The sequence below is a fragment of the Balaenoptera physalus genome, assembly GCF_965194825.1.
Source record: "Balaenoptera physalus genome assembly, chromosome: 9".
NCBI lineage: Eukaryota > Metazoa > Chordata > Mammalia > Artiodactyla > Balaenopteridae > Balaenoptera > Balaenoptera physalus.
In genome coordinates this window covers 53984615-54005852 of record NC_138888.1, presented here as the reverse complement: position 1 = coordinate 54005852, position 21238 = coordinate 53984615, and positions in this window count along the sequence as shown.

Below are 21238 nucleotides of genomic sequence, written 5' to 3'. Positions count from 1 at the left end.
GTAGAATAATAATACAGAGAGCAACCAAGAAAATATGAAGATGGAAATGTAAATACAAAGGTGTAGAATTAGTAGAAGACAAATGCCTTCAATGAATGGTTTATCTCCCTAGAGCTCAAGGCACTTTGTAAACCCTTTTGGTTATTGGCAAGAAAACTTTGGGAGTTAAATGGACAGAATTATTATATTCCTTTGATACCCAATAGCAACTTGCATTGGTTTAGGAAGAAGAAATCTTTTGGGGATGGTAGTGGTTGGATAGATGTTAAGAGATAAAGATTTTTGTCCTGGTCCTATCATTAGACAAGTCATCTGACCTCTCTGGGCCTCAGTTTTCCCATCTGTAAAATGGGTTAATGGATTCTAAAGTTCCTTCTGTTGCGGAGGTATTCCACATAAAACTACTCTTTTTAAAGAGCATTTTGGACCTTTCTTCATATAAACGTGACGATTTACCCACTCTTCTGAGTCACTTTAAACCTCTGTGTATTTCCTTAGGAAGAGGACTGTAAAAGATTTCCATTTCTTTTAAAAAAAGGCCTCTAAAAGACAAAATTTCTCAAAATGAAGTAAGCAGAAGTACTTGCATTTGGGATTACAACTGGTATCATTGCTGTTATCTGATGCTTTATTTGTTTCTAAAATTTTGAACTTATACCTAATTCCTTTGCATTCTTGTACTTCTTCCTACTCATTAAAAATAATTTGTTATCTCTTCTGGGATTACAGAAGGAAGGAAGGAAGGAAGGATGGAAGGAAGGAAGGAAGGACTGAAAATTTTAGGATGTCTGTTACTGGCATTTTACATGCCATTATTCTATCACTCTTAAGCTAGATCAATAAAGTAAAGCAGATGACAGTGTTTCTTTTGGGGTCCGTGTGGGGATGAAGCTACTTTAGTCCAAAACATAAACACATAGGCCTGTACATTTACTAACCTCTTTCCTTTCCTAAAGCCCTCATACAGGTCTACACTTCTTCTTTATGTTTCCTCACCTCTAATTAACTCCTCACCCTACCTGCAAGCTGACTTCTGATGCCACTCTACACTGAAACTGTCCTTGCCAATGGACTCACCTCATTTACTCTCTACAGAAATTAACACCATGTTTTCCTTCCTGACAGTTCTCTCCACCCTAAGATCTCATGACACCAATCTTCCCTGTTTTTTATTTTCTCTACTTCTTGGTCATCTATTAGAATTCCTCTTTGTCTGCCCGGCCCTTAAATATCTGTGTTTACCAGGCTCATGTCCTTGACCCTTTTTTTTCCTTACATGCTCTTGCTGGGTGATTTCCCTCTCACAAATTTTATCTCAAGTCTAGATCTCTTCTCTGAAGCTCCAGGCCAATGTTTCCAGCTGCCTTCCAGAATTCTCCACCCACAGGCATCTTACACGCAAACATTTAAAATCCAACTCTTTGTCTTCCATCTAAACCTACTTCTCTTCCCATAATTTCTGTAAATGCCCCACCATCATCCAACTTAATCTGGAAGCATCCTCTCATCCCTCACTTCTGATCAATTACCCAGCTCATCTGTTTCTGTTTCCATTATCAAAGTTCAGGACCTAGTCATTTCTTACTTGAATTACTGCAAAGGCCTATTCCAAACTTTTCTCTCTGTGATCAATTTTCCAATCTGCAACCAGAAAGATTTTTCAAAAAAAAAATTATCTGACAGTGTCACCCCACCCTCTCCTTCCCAGTGCTGGAAAGCTTTCTGTTTAACTTCATGTTAAAATCTGAACTCTTTGTCCTGATTTTCTAGTACTTCTTTTCCTCCCTCTTATCGGTCTCTCCAATTTGTCTTCCAGCACACACCCTCTGTTCTGCCAACTTGTATTCACTGCAGTCTCATGAGCCAGCCATGCCCTTTCAAAAACTGTTTAACAAATATTCTTTACTGACTGCGGGGCATCTTCACCTGAGCTTGGCAGGGTGTATTGGGGTTGCCTACTTGTTCTGATGAAGATGAGGCCTGGGTCTTACACCTCTCAGGCCAGTGACCCCAGCAGTTCTGAATAAAGCAAAACTCAACACATGAGCTGAGATCTAGTTTTTCAATTTCACCTTGCTTGTAAAAGTTATTTCAGAATTGCTATATGATTAAAGCATGCTTTATTTCCTCTTCTGCTCTTAGTTTTATCCAAATTTTTTTGATAGAAAGAAACGAAATTTTTGTTTATTCCCATGTCTGATTCCTAGCAGACATACTTAAATTGTCTCCTTCAAATGATCATCTACAATTTCTTCTAGAAGATCCAAACCAGTATTTGTGAATTGTTTAGACTTTTTTCTTTACTATTCTGACCATAGTATAAAAACTTAGCTGCTTGCTATCAAACTAAGAGAAAGACAAATTATAAATTATCAAATACAATAAAAAGTCTTTGTGAAGATTTTCTTCCAAGAGAATTAATATTTAAAATTCTTCTGTGTTTCTTAGTAACTAACATTGCTCCTCGATTTATTTTAAGGATAATGAACAAAACTTATCACACTTGATTGTTTCTGCTCACTTATTTGCCTGGTTCCCCCTTTCTCTGTGAGCTCCACAAGGGAGGCACCATGTCTATCTTTTCGACACCATATCTACAGCACCAAGCCTTACCCCATAGTTGGCCCTTAAAAAACATTTCTTAATGAATGTTGAAATATCTAGTTTTTGCTTTATCTTATAAAAGCCTGATTTTTACACACATAAAAGACAAAGTTAATCTGCCAGAGATGAGTGAAAATGTCACACAAGGTCACAAAAATTGTACTGGGCCAACTCTTTATCATGAAATGCCAAAAAGTATTTTGTTTCCCTCAATATCATGTCATTCTAAGCTTGACTCTCATACACAGCTTGTTGAAAGTTTTGCAATTCAAAGTAAGCTTTTGGTCAATCACAGCCAGTCCACTAAATGAATCTGAGATGAGTTTAGTACTGATTAAACTTGGCGAGTATCTCTACAGGAAGCAAGGCACAACAAAGTGTATTTCTATTTCTAAGTCTAAGACAGGGAGGCAAAGACAAACTTTTCAAGAATCACTCCACCTATAAGAACACGAACATTGGGTTCAGAAGTATCCATTAACCCACATAGATTTTCAACAATAAACTTTCCCAGGATTATAAGTTTTCCTTCTTCAGTTTCTTCATTAGTGATCATTCATCAGGAAATCACAACACATCAAAGGATGCCCATAATAGACTCAGTATTCTCCATTTAGTATCATTTAGGCAAGCCATTGTCTTTGCATTTATGGTTGTTAAGAAGAGAGTCTTTTTCAGTATGTGCCTCTGGTCAGGAGAGAATAGAATAAACCCCAAGTTACAAAAAGTGACGTTTTTGTTTTCTGCTTCAGCACAAGGAAAGCCAGAATCTGCAAGACCCGTATTTCCCTGGTGGTGAACCCTAGAATCCAAGCGCTGATCTAGACATGGGTATTGCAAAAACAGAATGAGATATCCTGCTAAGGTAGCAATGCTCGGAATGGTCAGGATAGATTCCATCTTGCTGGGAAATGTCTCTCAGTTTTGTAATAAAGCTGGAATGACTTCCCAACAAAGATGCTTTCAATGAAGAAACGCTTGGACTTTCTGGTTTTCCAAACGTGGGAAGAAAAGACATTGTTTGTAAAAACGAATCCAGTGAAAAGGGGGCTCTGTCAGTGATAAACATTTATGTTATTCTGTGTGTTTAATATGGGAAAAGAGCACATTGAAAGTTGGCCAAACATGGTCAGTATTAGTCTCTGCAGAGTTCCTGAATCTTGTGCTAACAATGTTCTCTAACTAACATTTTTCTCTTCTATTCCCAAATGGATTAACAGTAGGCAGACAGAGAAAAAAGGGAGGGCAAACTAAAATAGCATAAAAATCTGCACACTTATTGTGCAACTTATGTGATGTTGTCCCTTTTGTCTAATGCTATTGTCTAAATTCTGTCTAATCTCAAGAGCCAACTCCTCTCTGACTTAACTAGATGTCACCTCCAGCACTACATACTCTCAGAAACATACTCAAATTCAGCCTTATATGACAGTCACATGTGTACTTAACACTTTTGAGCTCCATGTAGACATCCTTACTTATCTCTGCAGCAACCAGAATCATTCCTGATCAATGGAATCTAAATTTCTAGAGTAATTAGCCCTTTAATTTTTAAAATTTGTAAGTATTTGATCATACTGTAACTGGTATAAATCACACTAAACTGCTGTAAATAATGAAGTTTATGTTGAATATAGAAACATTTAGTAATATCTTTAATGTAAGGTGATTTACATAAATGTAGATAATTTACATGAAAATGGCACAGTTGTCTTTTTTTCTCTTTTTTACCTTGTTGGTTCCTAGTGTCTATAATAAGCATTTCTGCTGATGATCTTTCCTGCTGCTGTGTACTGTTTAACTGTAATGGTCATTTTTATACATTGTGATTCTTATATAAGTTTAGTATCTTCCCCATAACATCTGGGTGGGGTTCCCCTTATTTCGAATCCCTCTGCTGTCACTCCCCTAGGTAATTATTCAAGCCTAATTTTTTATTTGGTTTGTTCTCTGATTCCAAATACCTAAGGATGCCTGTCCTTTAATTCAGTGGTAAATATCTGGGTTTTAAGGAACTTAAAGCAAAAGACACTGGGGCCCTTGCAATGACAGAGGGGGTGGAGGGGGCTGCCTGATTATCCTTCTGAAACAAGGGACGCCAGTTAGTGGTTACAAAGAAAGGGAAATGGAAAGGATGCAAGAAAATGAACGCTGGATGCCCAGGATCTGATACAATAATGGCTAGAATTATAAGAGTCTTGTTGGTGAAGGAAGTGTCATAATCTGTATGCCTTCAGCTATTATACTTGCTGGAGTTCTAGCTGGAGAAGGGACTAAAGCACAGCTATGGGAGCAGGTACTGGGAGAAAGAGCCTGCCAGCTGTGGGGCTTTCCCCTAAGAAGAGTGGCCAGCAGATCCTATGGCAGTGGCCATGGGGTAAACTCAGACCTGCTGCCAGGCTAGAACCAATGGCTGAAATTCACATTTAGTAATTAGGAAGGGCAAGACTGCAGGAATCTCTGGGTAGGAGCTGTGCTTATTTTCTAGCAGGTGATATAGTCAAATTCAAAATCTTTCTGTGTTGAGAAGGAGCCCCCTGAGTGGCCGAAAGTTCAGCGATCTTTAGTCACAACACAGGACTGGAGTGCAAATTAGAAACCAGAATATAACTCTAACCACACAAAATAAGGGACAGTGTTAGGAGATGAGAGAGGGCATTGTGACTCAGTGCACACAGGGTAGCCAGAGGTAACCATAAACCTCACTGGGAAGGGGATACTGGTGCCAGCCCCATCCCCCTTAGGGCAGATGGAGTTCTGAATTTCTTTCTTTTGTTCCAGTTAATGGGCAGGGCTATGATTACAGGACCATTTGTACCTGTGTTGCATGACTCAGGAACAGGCAGGTATAAACACAGGAAAGGAAGGTAGGAGTCTGATCTAGGCCTTAGACTCTCCTATCGTCCTCAAGAACTAGAAGTGCCTGGCAAACTCCAATGTACTGTTCAAGTCCCAGATCCAACGTTTCTGCTTTACAAGTTTTCCTCAAGTGCCCCATGCACTTGAGACCAAATAGCCATCACCGCCACCACTACCACTGTCATTATTGTCGTTACTATTATTATTTCCTTCAGGGTTAATACCATCATATCAGCAGTTATGTGATAACCCTCAGCTCACTTAAAATGCCACCCAACTGCTTACAATGGATCGACATTATTTTTAAAGGGTTTTCACTATAAAATTAGACACAATATTTTAAACAGCACATAACCTAGAGGCTTATCAAAATTCTGTGAATAATGTTTAAAGTATAAATGGGGTGGGTCAGTTCAGATACTTTTGGCTGCAGATAGGAGAAGAGTCAATCTCCAACTGGCTTAAACAATAAGGGAAATTGTTTGGCTCATGTGAGGAGAAAGCCATAGGGAGTGCTAACTTCAGGTGTGGCCTGGCCCAGGGGCTCAATATCATCATCAAGGAAATGGGGATTTTTCTTCCCTTCTTTCTTGCCTTCTGAGGTTGGCTTGTCTCTGAGGCAAGTTTGCCAGAGTTGCTAGGCTACAAACATCTTTCTTTACATACAGCAGGGAAGAGAATATCTTTGCCTCATCATTCTAGAAACTGTCTGGCACTTCACTGTGAGTGGATCATCTTCAGGACTTGCCCGCTCAGGAACCAACCACTTGTTGATTGGCTAAGAGGTCATATGTTCAACCCTGGATCCTGGGGTAATGCCTGTTCCCCTAGAACCACCTGAATTCTAAAATGGGAATTGGAGCTGTTGGGAAGGAAGAAGGAAAGACTGGATACTGAAGGATATCAATCAGGGTCTTACGGTACTAACAAGAAACCAAGTCTAGTTAAGGAAAGGAGTTGATTAAATACACTGAGTAGCTCAACAAACTATCAGAAAGGCTGGCAAACCAGGTTGGGTAAAAGTGCATGCATTAGTTTGCTAAGGCTGCCTCAACAAAATACCATAAACTTGGGGCCTAGACAAACAGACAAACAAAAAAACCCTTATTATCTCAAAGTTCTTGAGGCTAGAAGTCTGAGATCAAGGTGTCAGCAGGGTCGGTTCCTTCCGAGGGCTGTGAGTAAAAATCTTGTCCATGACTCCCTCCCTCCTAGCTTCTGGTAGTTTGCTGCCAATCTTTGGAGTTCCTTGGGTTGTAGATGCACTACCCCGATCTCTGCCTTCATGATCCCATAATGTTCCTTCTGTGTGCACATGTCTCTGTGTCCAAATTTCCTCTTTTTATAAAGACACAAGCATATTGAACTAGGGCTCATCCTAATGACCTTATCTGAACTTGATCATCTACAAAGACTCTATTTACAAATAAGGACCCATTCACAGGTTCAGGGGGTTAGGCTTCAACAGTTTTGGGGGGACCCAATTCAACTGATAACAGTGCAAGAATTAACTCACACCATGGCAATCAGGTGGTGAGGTACCACCTGTGGCACCTCAGCCACTAGATACTTGATGCCACTTCTGCTGGCTCTGGTGGCCCCTGAAGCTGACCTGCTTCACAGTCACTGTCTCATGCCAGCTCCTTGACACTGGGGTATGGGGAGAGAGCATCTGTCTCCTTCTCCTTCCCCTCTCCTCCCCCAAGATTCATAAAAATTGATGTTCTCCCAACACAGGAAAACCTTCAGCTGCTGGGCAGCCAAAAATGAAAACTGTACACTACAGGTGGTAACCAATAAACTACCATGGGCAAAGGTGGATTCTTTCCTGATTTGTATAAGGAGAGGGTTGGGGAAAAGGTATGAACTGAAGGGACCAGGGGATCTGATTCTGATAGAATGAGAAGAAGAAGAAATGGTAGGCTGGAAAGCCAAATACAAATTTCTGTTCTGCATTTTGTCCTTGAGGTGACTCAGTTTATCTTCCTCTGCCTGTGGGAGCAAAGAAACTGTATTGGGTGGTTCTTTTATGCTGGGCAGGGCACATGAGCAGAGCTCGCCAAGCAATGCTCAGGAGTGAGGGTCTCTGCCAATGGAGAAGCAGAGCCCACAGGCAGAGTTGTCTTCGTATCTGCACATTGGCAAACCCATGGGACACCTTGATTAGCCTCAAATCCACCACTGATCAATGTGCTTTTGAAATAGTGCTAAGAAGCCTGTGTATCTGAGATAAGCCTACTCAATGATGGGCTAACTTCTTTGTTCTAATACGGCTGTGATTCATCTCCTTGTGATAACTCTTTGTGTGTCCACCTCCCTTATAAGGTTGTAACTTTTTGGAGGTTAGAGGATGTCTCATCTATCACAGTGTTTTCAGTGCCTAGGATGGATCTGGCACACTTCTGATGCCCAGCAAATATCAGACGAATTAGTAAATGGATGGATCAAAAACGTTGTGTGTGTGTTCACTTTGAGGGTGAGGCAGGGACAGGAGAAGTTACTAAACAACTTTAAAAGGCTCTCAGTTTGAGAAGAAAATTTCCTCAGAGCAGTTCTATCATGATCCCTGACTCTGCTTTACTTTCATCACAGCCATGGTACATAGTAACATAACAGGAAACAAACAGAGGTCGGAGGATGTGTATTTCTTTTCCCAGAAATGCAGGGCTTGCTTGGCCCTGTGTTTGCATCTCAGCAGAGGTCTCTAACATTGGGGGCTTGGGGCTACTTCTACTCCTTCTCCAGTGAGAAACCCTAGACACCAGCAGAGATTTTGCCAACAGATTTTGCCAACTTAAACCTTCAACAGAAATTCTGCCAACAGATTTTGCCAGCTTACACCTTCCTAAGGTGACCTTGAACAACATTTTCATTATATCTGTCTTAGATTGTTACTTACTGGTATGTTTTTAAACTCATATCCTCATATAAATAATAACCAAAAAAAAGAAATAAAATGATTTAAAATCTGAAGTGAGAAGAGAATTTGAAATGTTTTAGCTTATGCTGTAGTCAACTCTGAAAATGCATTATCTCAGCCCTTTGAATTTGTTTCCCTCGTAGTTCTAGAAGCAAACAAGAATTAATTTCAAACAAAAATCTGTTTTACTTATACAGTACAAGTTTGAACTTTAGTTAGAAAAAACATGTTTAAAAAATTTCCTTTGAAAAGCAAAGGCTTAAGTTAAGGGGAAAATGTTTTGGAAAACATGAAGTTTCAAAAAACAAAATTTGAAGGAAAATAAAAATGGATTTAGGGCTTTCTGAAAAATCCCTAATACTAGTAAGCCCCCCGCCCCCATCGCCCCCCTTCGTAACAGGAACCGGTCTAAATACTTTTGCTCTCCCAACGTGGAAATGGAACCTCTTTGGAGGTGCCAGTAAAGTGTTAATTACTCTTCTCATTATTACATTGATACTTCTTTTCTATCCTTGTTTATAATTTTCAGTTAAGATGCAGATGACTTGACATTGCAAATTAAAAAAATTCAGACACTTCCTTCTGAGCATAGAGCAAGTGCATTTGAATGGCCCATAATAATCAGAAGTATACAAACTGAAAACATCCATCACTTTTTATCCTAAATTAGTCATATGAAATTTTTTTATACTTGGAAAACAAAATATCCGATCTACAATTTTTTAAAACCGTATTTTAAAATGTTTATTTAATAAGCACATTATCGAATGCTAATTGTGTATATGGCATTCTGTTAGGTGCATGCCCAACAAGAAAGATTTTAAAAAGATATTCCTATACATCTCTGATGTGTAACTTTATTCATATCTTATCTCAGACCCAGCTCCTAGGCTTCTAGAATAATTTTCTGCTTCACTTTTATGAAGGTGTCATTTTCCCTTATAAGTATCTGCGACTATTCTCCTATTCTAAAAATCTCCCTTTCATCAGTCTCATTGCATAAATGTTCTGCCTATGTTACTACAGTAGCCTTTAATCAATGGACCCGTCAGTATCCTCACCAGTTTATAGAAATTACATTCATATTATTAAGTCTTATGATGGTCTGGGTAGGGGTATTAAACTCAGATGCAAAACAACCGAAGTGTCCTTTGACAAAGGAATGGATAAAGAAGATGTGGTACATATATACGATGGAATATTACTCAGCCATAAAAAGAACGAAATAATGCCATTTGCAGCAACATGGATGGACCTAGAGATTGTCATACTGAGTGAAGTAAGACAGAGAAAGACAAATATCATATGATATCACTTAGAAGTGGAATCTAAAAAAATGGTACAGATGAACTTATTTACAAAACAGAAATAGAGTCACAGATGTAAAAAACAAACTTATTGTTACCAGAGGGGAAAGGGGGGGGATAAATTGGGAGATTGGGATTGACATATACACACTACTATATATAAAATAGATAAGTAATAAGGATCTACTGTATAGCACAGGGAACTCTACTCAATACTTTGTAATGACCTATATGGGAAAAGAATCTAAAAAAGAGTGGATATGTGTATATGTATAACTGAATCACTTTGCTGTACAGAAGAAACTAACACAATAGTATAAATCAACTATAGTTCAATAAAAAAAAAACAAACAAACTCAAATGCATTTATTGGCCAAGAGGGTAACAGAACGTGTGAAATAAAAAAATAATAGGGAGTAGTAGACCTTTGGCAAACTGGGGAGTATATACTCTGTCTAAAGACATTTAAATTCATTTAAGAACATGATGCTAGCCCAATAGAACACAGCTGTTGAGATTTTTGAGTCTGTGGATTTTGATTTTCTCTCTTAACATTTTGGACAATGATAAGACAACACAGATCTCTCCCTTTTAACACACCAATACCAAGATTTGTGGTCAGTTGCTTACTCTTGACCACGGTAAAAATAAGTACCATAAAATATTTTCTGATGAAAGTGCTGTTAGCTAAAATAATAAAAATGCTAATAACTGAAAAGCAATTTTCATTACCAGATTGACCTGTCAGAGCCATATGGCATGTTGAATTCCTAGGAACCCTCATGATTGTATTGCTTTTATTTTTGATTATGAAGACACTGTTTGAGAGCTCTTCTGGGCAGATTCTTGTTCTGTGTACTTACTAAGAATCATTAGACACGGTGTTTGTTTTCTATCGTGTTAACTCCAAATTCAACCCAACACTCCTCAAATTGTTATCCCCCAATTCAGCCCAAATTCAGAAGGAATGCTCAATTTACCACCCCAGAGAAGGAGCCAATCTCGAAAGAATAATGGGAAAGAACAACAGCTGCTTTAAACAAATCTTACAAACACAATTTAGCACAGACACAGAACAGGAAGAGAAAATAAAGACTGACTAATTGCCAGTGGACCAGCGTGTGCCCTGAAGCCTTGAATCTGGAAATTATTAATTTGTATTTTTTCTCTCACCTCCCCAAAGGTTCAGTGAGTACCTTGATGTTTGGAGTAAAATCCACACAAGATGCATTTTCACCACAGCTTCTGGTTCTCTGGGAACTCCGTTGCCTGCTTTCTTGCTGCCTCTAACCTTTCATGTGAAGTATCATTCTGGCAGCCAAAAATATGTCTGAGTTACTTTGTGTTTTCAAGAATCTCACTTTCTCTTTGCTCATAAAATCTGCAACCTGCTGCGGGGATGTTCGAAATATGTTTCCTGAGTCCATACATTTGGGGAGAGTAATGGAACGATTCACTTTAGATCCACCCATATTTCAGTTCTCATCCCACCCAGATATCGGGGTTTCCTTTTGTCAGATGATCTGTAGCTAAAACCACAAACCCACTAGTGATCAGTGAAATTATGTCTCCGTTGTCTTTGTCCTATGAATGAGGTAGCTATTAGGTCCGTGTTCTTTTGTGAAAATAATCCAAAATGAAGTGAATATAAAAAGGAAAGCCCATAGAGTTTTTTAAGAGCAAAAGTACTCAAGTTTGAAAAACACTTTAGATTTATGACACTATTATTGGCTTCAAACCTAGACGCTTTGTTATATTAAAAACATCTTTTAGAAAGCAATCATTTTAAGAAGAGTATAAAGAGCCCAAAATATGTATCTCTCAAATAAGCTTCTTCCTTTACTTAACCAGAACCAAATACGTTACATAATGTGAATAAGATAAAACCACAATCAGTGGTATTCCTCCTCCAAACGGAGGTGACTTCTCAAAATGGCATGGCCTAGTTACACCATTTTCAGTGTTAAGAATCATGGGGAAGATCGTACCCACAATGATTAAAGTTTTCCAAAGAATGTTCTATAAATCCTGTAGCAACAATTTCACTATTTCAATTCTAGGGTGTGGGAAGGTTACTAATGGTTCAGTATTTCTTTTTTTCATTCTCGAATTGTTCATTCCATTTTTTCAAACACAGAGCATTTAGGAAATGATCCTATAGCAATTTAATGAAAGTAGCTAGATCCATCAACTTCACACTGAATAATATGTAAACTTGGATGTTTAATTAGCCTTTGACTCTGTAAATTACAAAGTACTTTACTAATCATTTGAGGGAACCCTATATAAAGGCATATGTTCTCGGAGGGGGAAGCTGATTTCCATAATACTATGCACATCCATTCTCCCACTAAAACACTATGAATCGTGTGGATATGAAGACATTTGTGAGTGGTGCTTGTTATCATAAATAAATATTAAGGTAAAATCTACCTGTGGAAGGCTTGTTCGTTAACCAGCTGTTCATGGTAAACAACTGCATTTACTCTAAAAGAAAGACTCTATAACTCTCAAAGCACTTTAGCAAAGCAGGAAATAATGCTCTAGTAACACTTTAAAAAAGTTATTCCATCTTTGATGATAAGATTGAGAATCTTCAAGTGTCAATTTTATTCAGTCATTTGTATGAAATTATTAAAGCATCAGTTTAGGCTTAACTTCATTAATAATTAATGTTTATCTAGCACTTTCACTTACCCCATTTGAACCTCATGCAAGTAAAGAAATATGGGCTCAAAAAATTTAAGTGATGCCCTTTAAGGTCATTGAGAGAAACAGGTGGAAATGGGGTTGAAGTCCCTATGTTCTGACTCCAGAGCCCATGAACTGGCCCTTCTAACTGTGATTTCAATAGATATACATATACCCATATTTAATTTACGAATTAATGTTTATCCTCATTCTATATAAATCACTTCTGTTTAAAGTTGTGTGTGTGTGTATTAAAGCTGGTTACGACCCACCCACATCTAAACTGATTTACCAACCAATGGATTGCAATTCACAAACGGACCGCACTTTGAAAAGCTGGACCGCACTTTGAAAAGCTATACCACAGGGTCCCTCATGGCAGGGCTGTCTCGTGCAGCCTGTGTAGTTGCGAAGAGATCCATGCTCAGAGAGGCTCTTGGTTTAAGGCTCTCCTGTTGTCATCCAAAACTCTTCATCCTAATTTTATCTCTGAACTTGTGTTTAGTAAGTGAAGTCCAACAGGACAATGGAGCATGAACTTGAGCAGAGATAGATGCAATCTGCATGTCTGCTGCTCCTTGGCCTCCATTCACATGCAGCATTCATGATGCCCCATGAGTACAGAATTCTGGTGAATCAACACTGGGTGGGAATTCAGTGAGACTCAAAGTGAGCACATGGTAGGTGTGCTATGTCTATGAGTAAGTGGGGACACTAACAGCCTGGAGGGTCCATGCTCAATATAAACCTGAATTTGCTTCAACTGAGATGTAAGCCAATGACATTCTAAGAAGTACAAATTACCAAATAGCCTTACCATATCCTTTCTTACTCATATTACTTCCCTGTATTAGCCAACCACTTAGGCTGAAAATGATGACATAGAAGGAAAGGGAAAAATAGGACAATCCAGAGTGCGTTTTCCTTTCAGTCTGTCCTGAATCATCAGTGCGGCAGAGAGAATGAATATTGGTAGAAAGTGTGTTGTGTGTGTGTCAAGAAATGTAATAAAAACAGTAGATTTAGTTTAGTGCAGTATATCTGGTGTTCTGGTAAGAATGAAATACATAAGCATGTATTAGTTATGAAATACAAATTGTGTGATTTTGGTGATTCTGAGTTAATGTTGTGAGTGATATGAGTTAAATGTTATTATATTTGCATTTTAAACTGTCATTGCACAGAATAAAGATGAATAATAGAATTCATGCAAATAATTTAAATTTTCTTTTCTTAGAATGACATTATATAGCAAATAAAAAAACTATGACAAGTCAAGAGAGGGAGAGAGATCACCAAAGAAAATGAAAAGCTTTTTAATACCTTGAATGGCACAGTTTTCCTGGCTTTTGCATATGGGGTCTGCCATTTTCATTTTGCTCTAGGCCCTGCAAATTATGTAGCTACCTGTAGTGGGTTTACTGGCAGCCCTCACTCCCAAATAGTATGTCCGTGTCCTAATCTCTGGAACGTGTGAATATTACTTTATATGGCAAAAGAATGAATATTACTTTATTTCGCAAAAGAGTGAATAATACCTTATACGGCAAAAGATGTGATTAAGTTTAGGATCTTGAGAGGAGGAGCCCATGCTGGATTATCTAGGTGGGTCCTAAGTCCCTACATGCAATCAAAGTATCCTTATAAGACAGATACACAGAGGAGAGGAGACAGTGGGACGATGGGTTGGGATGATGTAGCCAAAGCCAAGGAAGGTCTGGGGCCACCAGAAGCTGGAAGACAAATAGAACAAAATCATCTCTAGGGCCTCTGGTTAGAGAACAGCCCAGCAGATACCTGGATCTTAGACTTCTTGTTTCCAGAACTGTGATCTAAAAAGTTGCTGTTGTTGTAAGCCAGCCAGCTTACGGTAATTTGTTATAGAGCCCTAGGAAACTAACACCCTGACTCTGTTTCACTGAACGTCTTTTCTCAAACAAGACCTGTGGACCTTGCTCCAGGAGAGCATGGAAGTCCCTCCCTTTTCTAGATGTGGTTGCTGTGTACCATCTGGCACCACCTGGATGCTAGTTTCTGATCATTTCACATGCTAATTTTGCCCCCTTCTCTTGGCTCTGGGCTCTAAACTCCTTGGGAGTAAAGAACATGTCTCAATGCCCATGTCCTCTAGACTGTCTTGGACAATGCTAGTTTCATGGAAAATCCTCAATGGATTCCTACTGATTGACCACAAGCCTGAAATACTGATGAGGTTTTTATCTTATTTTTATATTTTTCTATTTAACATTTAGAGGACTCATGGTTGGGAACTAATCTCTCATCCTTACTTGGACAAAGAAACCATTAGTATTGAATCTCAGACAAATTTATTTCAACAAATTGACTACTGTACAAAAGCCTAAAAGTGATTTAAATCCAAAATGTCTAATAACCTTACTTTTGCTATTAAAGAAGGGCAGTCCCAGGAAGCACGTGCACTAGAGGCCTTTCTTCTGCTGTGTCAGATATTGTTGCTCTGATTACAGATAGTAGAATTTAAGGCTAACAGGGGAGGTATTTGGGGACAAGGACTTTTCTATATTCTTTGAATCATAACTTGGAATAGAGTACATAGTAGATACAGTACACATGTCTTGTTTAAAGGATACATGGACTTTAATTAATCTTTTTTTTTAATTGTGTGGAATTTCTTTTTTTTTTTTTTAACTTTAGAAGATGGTCTAAATTAAACTTAGTCCAGGAAATATTGAGTATTGAGTATCTTTTTTGGAAGACACCCTTACTCGTCATCCGTGGGGTACACAAAAATGAGTAAGACACAGTTCCTGTCCTGAAGTGACTGACTTTCTAGTAAGGTCCAGCAATTACATAAATAATTTCAACATGGTAACTAAATCTATTAGGACACACACACACACACGTACATGCACACTTGCAGGCCAAAGGCATGCCAAGGAAGAAAATAATTCTGAGAGGAATGACTGGTGATGGGTTCATTAGAGATTGTGATATTTGGACCACATCTCAAAGAACAGAACTTTTGTCACTAGCTGAACAATTTTAGAGGAAGGATATTCTAGGAAGAGACCTCACACAAGCAAGGAGAATGTAAGCAGTGTGGTCTCTGCAGGCCCCTGCTAATATACTGATAATGTTTCTAGAGGATGTGCATAGGGGAAGATGTGGTAGGAGATGTGACTTAAAAAGGTGCTTTAATTCAATCACTCAGAGCCTTAAACACTGGGCTAAGAAGAGCATACTTTACCCAGTAGGATGTGAGAAATTTTGCAGATTTTTGAGCAAAGGAAACATGTCACCCAAACTTTGTGCCATGTTAATGAGGTGTGGGTTGAAGAGATAAGGATTTAGTTGTAAAGGGAGCTATTACATGGATTTAATGAAGAGATGACAACAGCATGGATTTGGAAGGTAGCTTGGGAAATATAAGGATAGAGATAAAGTTGTTTGAGAGATGATTAACAAGGAGAATCAACAGTATTTAGTGTCTGATGAGATATGAGCATAGAAAAGAGTTAGAGGTGAATCCAATAAAAGTGTCCTGAGAACAGGGAAGTTAGACAAAGCACGTAGGAAACATAGGAGAAGGTGCAGTTCTGGAAAGAAACTCTTCAGTAGGTTCACAACATGGTAATTTTGAATTACCAGTAAGTATTTTGAATTGGAGCTCAGGAGATATAAAATTTGCAGTCATCAGTGTGGAGACTGTGCTTGAAGCCACAGAGAGGGTAAGAGCCCGGGAAGAAAACACAGAGTGAGAGGAAAGGAAGGAAAGAAGGGGAGGGTTTCATGGTTGTCAATTTACCCTGGCATCCCTTAACGCTCCTGAAATGCAGAGCGAAAAAAATTTTTTTTTTAGTCAGGTTTTTGAAGTATAAATTTATCTAGTAAAATTCACTCTTTAAAGTATACAGTTCCATGAGTTTTGATGGCTAGATAAAGTTGTGTAACCATCACCAGAATCGAGATCTAGAACATTCCCATTTCTCTCCAAAAATCCCTTTATGCCCTTTAGTAGTTAATGTCTCCCCACACCCCAGCCCCTGCGCAACAATTAGTCAGTTTTCTAATCCTATATTTTTGCTTTTGCAGAATGTCCTATGGATAGACTCATAATAACACGTAACATTTTGAGTTTGGTTTCCTTTACCAAGCATAACGTACTTGAGATTCATCCAAGCTGTTATGAGTATCAGTAGTTCATCCCCCTTTATTGGTGAGCAGTATTCCCTTGTATGGAGATACCACAGTTTATCCATTCACCAGTTGATGTACAATTAGGTTGCTTCCAGTTTTTGTTGATTATGAATAAAGGTCCCATAAACATTTGCATACAGGCTTTTGTGGAAACATAGTTTTCATTTTTGAGGGGTAAATCTTAAAGAGTGAGATTGCTGGGTGGTATGGTAGGTGTATATTTAATTTTATAAGAAACTGCCAAACTGTTTTCCAAAGTGGCTGCCACATTTTGCATTCTCCTTGGCAGTGAATGAGCCTTCTACTGCTCTGCATTCTTGTCAGCACTTGGTGTTGTCGTCGTTGTTATTATTATCCATTCAGTGTGGGTGGTTTCTCATTACAGTCAATTTTGTGTATGTTTTTGAATATGTGCACTCTTCTGGGAAAAGAGTCCATAACTCCATCAGATTTTTGAGGGTCCACGAACTTGAAGGTAAAGAATTATTGAATTATGAGATTGGAGAATGAAGAGAAGTCAGAAAAGCACACCGAGAAGATTGGAGAAGAGTTTTAGAATGTAGAGTCTGGGGGCTTCCCTGGTGGCGCAGTGGTTGAGAATCTGCCTGCCGATGCAGGGGACACGGGTTCGGGCCCTGGTCTGGGAAGATCCCACATGCCGCGGAGCAACTAAGCCCGTGAGCCACAACTACTGAGCCTGCGCATCTGGAGCCTGTGCTCCGCAACAAGAGAGGCCGCGATGATGAGAGGCCCGCGCACTGCGATGAAGAGTGGTCCCCGCTCGCCGCAACTAGAGAAAGCCTTAGCACAGAAACGAAGACCCAACACAGCCATAAATAAATAAATAAATAAATAAATAAATAAAAAAAAAAAAGAATGTAGAGTCTGGAATGCCAAGGAAAGAAGAAAGTCTATAATGCAAACTAAGAAAAGGATGCTGTACTCAGCAAGGGAAGAGTCTCACTGATCTTTGAGATGCCTTTCAGTGGAGTGGAAGACAGGAGGAGAAAAATACGAGTGAGCCCGCTTAAACCAGAAATGTAAAGGAAGGAGATGGAGGCATCACATGCAGACCATTCCTCTAGATATCAGCCTAAAGGACAGTCCAAGCTTCTCCCTTTTGCTAGAAAAATCACTTCTGGGGAGCCCTAGACAAGGCAATTTTGATAACAGTGAGCAGTGTTACTGGTATGCACATTATCTATTTAAAAAATGTGGTTCTTCAACGTGCACTTGATTTTACTGGCACTGACTTCAAGTTTTCCTGAGAAGCAAATTCACTCTACCACTGATGCCACTGACTGGGCTGGAAAGAACTTTTGGGCATGTAGAGTGTTATTGTGGGTGAAAAAGCTTTCCCCAAGTACATGTCCAAGGGTTTTACAACATGCAATAGTGTGCTGTCAGGACATTTTACAAGTCAGGTGACGCGGGCTGCAGTGCCACAATCATTACCCTTTCCCGATGGCCTGCTGCTGGGTGCAACCTCAGCTAATCTATCTGGGCATTTGGGCATTTCCCCCAAACACAGAAAAGATGAATGCACTGAAATACAGAGGCAATCAGCATGTGGTCAGTCAGGATTCACCGCTATACTTTCAGTCTCTGCGAAGATTACGAGAAAAGTTGTGAAACGAGAGGAGACAAAGATTTAGTAAAACTCGGACAGCTGCATTCAGAGAACAGTTTTCTTAGTCATGAGGTATAATGTGAATATAAGAATGATCCATTCCTGAGCGCGCTCTTTCTCTCACTCACAGACAGACAGACAGACAGACAGACAGACAGACACACACACACACACACACACACACACACACACACACACACACTCTGCCTACATATTTTGATTCCTGCTAGCTCCATATCCACCCCTCCAGTGTTCTCCTTTGGAATTGGGTCAGGCAGATACGTGGTATTAGGGCTGTGAGTAGCTTGTCCTCCACTAGTTCACCTCTAAGATGGCTAGAATAAGAGTATCATATTCACGCCATTACAAGACTGGAAATCTCATCTAATGCCTACTTCCTCTCCTTGACTTGTCTTAGGTGCTAGATTCACAATTCCACTTGAATTGTTTACATGTCAATGCCCTACCCCAGAACAGGTCACAAAATAGGTTACTGCAACAACCGTGGTCCCGTGGAAAAAGCATAGGATGTGGAATCAAAAGAGATGGGTTTGAGATCCAGCCATGCCACCATGAGCCAGTTACTAATTCTTCCTGTCCTGGGATTTACACCAATAAGATGGAAACAAATAGCTCCTAATTCATACTTCATCTTGTACTGGGTGTTCAAACAATATCACGAAAGTTCACATGAACTGTAGATGGTTCATACGAACTGGGCATTGCTGTTACCACTCTCTACAAACTGCCAGTCTTGGCTTCACTCTGACCCCTCCTCCTTGGGAGGTGCCATCAGCGCTTCCTTACCTAGGAAGTCTGCCCTCTTCTCTTCCTTGCCGAACCTTCCTCCCAATCTTCTGGAAGCAGACTTAAACTCACATTGCAAGCTGTACTTCCTAACTTAGGTATCCTTACAGCAGATGAGTTACCATATTTGCTGGGATCTGTGCCGCTTTTCTTTCCTCCACCTTATTATTAGGAGTTAGGATAATCTTTTCAAAACAACCCCTCCCCTGCACCGTTTACTCCTTTCCCCATAGCAGCAATTTTAGTCAATTGGTGGAATGCTCTTGAATGGAGAATTTCGGGAAGCATTAGTATAAGTGAACCCCTGCCCCCCAGCCCTCGGCCATGAGGAAGTGAATTGTGCCTCCAGCTTCCTGATACATGTGAGGGCAGAAGTTATTTTCCTGCAATGGGTACTCCACAAACTTTCCCAGTCTCTGCTCAGTCATTTTCTAACAATGTTCCATCTGGATTTACCTGATATTGAATTAAGGCTTAAAAAAAAAAAAAAAAGCTTATGTGAACGAAAGCCCTTATCATTGAAGAGTTTTAGACAAAGCACTACATGGTCAGAATGGTAGAGACAGCAAACTTGTCAAGGTGCATGATAGATAAGTTAGCTCATGGGAAACCAGGTCCTAAGATAAATGTCAATGTGAATCATGCTTTTTCTTGCAGAATTGGAGCTACAAACTGCCCTTTGCCTGTGAGAAGACTTCCCACTCATACTAATGTGAATGGTATGCTTGGTCCAAGGACGAATGTAATCCTTTAGGATTTCAAAACTGTGTGAAGACTTTGAAATAATGGTTGAAGAGCTGGTCTATGTTGATCATCACATGACGGAGTTAGAGACTATGATCTCTTCTTGCTTCAAAGTTCCCTTGAGGAATGATGTGGTTTTTGTTTGTGTTCTCTGATCTGCACTTTGTCAAAAAATAATGTTAAAAGTGGAATGAAGATAGGGTGATTATACACATCAAAGAAATCCTGTTATTTTTGCCTTTTATTAGACAAAATTGGGTATGTTTTCTTTTCTAAAACCCATGATTTGATAAACTGTATTTCTATGCACAGAGTCCGGTAGATAAAAGGCATTGGTAAATATTACTTAAGTAAAATTATATATAAGATTGGCTTTCGTGAGTGCCAGGTCTGCTGCATGATACTCATTTGTCAATGTAGCCTTTCTCCCCAGCTCTTTATGTAGAAAATGATTCTTGTGCTATTCCAAATCCCAGTTGAAGGGCAAAGAGTGAATAGGCCCCTACAAGAAGGTCTAGAGAGACGGAATTAAATTCTAACTTCTCTCAAACCTTTAGCAATTTCCTTTTCCCATTTTATCTACCTGTAAAGTCTCCAAATTACTCTAGGATTAGATCAGCCCTGGAAGAATCAACCCCAGCCCCTGGGGCCTCATAGATATGTGCTGTTCCAGTCCTAAGTTTTACAAAGGCAAGCTGACCCCAGAGAGGTGAGCAAGTTGGCCTTTCTTTGGGTATCTATATTGGGAAGACAGTATCTATGTTGGGAAGACTTTTATGTTGCATATTTGGTTACTTTTTAATTAAAATGGTGATTTACTATATCTGCTAACACTCATCTTCCAAAAGAGAGGTGCCAGGCTTTTCAACTTCACAGCTGGACCATTCTGCGGCAACTTCATTCACTGGTCAAGCTTACCTTGAGGGCTATTTGCCAGCATGGTGGTCACCATGGGAACTGCCTGCGAGCACCCTCACTGACGTTACATCCCTACCACCCAACAGGCAAACCCTCTCTGGCTTTGCCAGAAAACAACAGGCTACTGATTGGATGAAAAATGAATGTCACTGCAGAAGCTGTTTTCTTAGAAGCAAAGTATCTTCAGGTATAAAATTTAGATCAGAAAACACTATGTATCAGCAATGAAGATAAATACTGTGGACCATGCATTTGCACCTCTGCTTGAATTTATGGGATTAGCTTTATTGAATGAGCCCAAGGCACTTTTCATAGCTCAGCTGAATTTTATTTTAAAAGTCAGCAGGGAGTATAAGATATGGAAAATTCGTTTCTGGGCTTCCCTGGTGGCGCAGTGGTTAAGAATCCACCTGCCAACGCAGGGGACTCGGGTTCGAGCCCTGGTCCGGGAAGATCCTACATGTCGCAGAGCAACTAAGCCCGTGCGCCACAACTACTGAGCCCGCGCTCTAGAGCCCCCAAGCCGCAACTACTGAGTCTGAGAGCCACAACTACTGAAGCCCATGCGTCTAGAGCCCATGC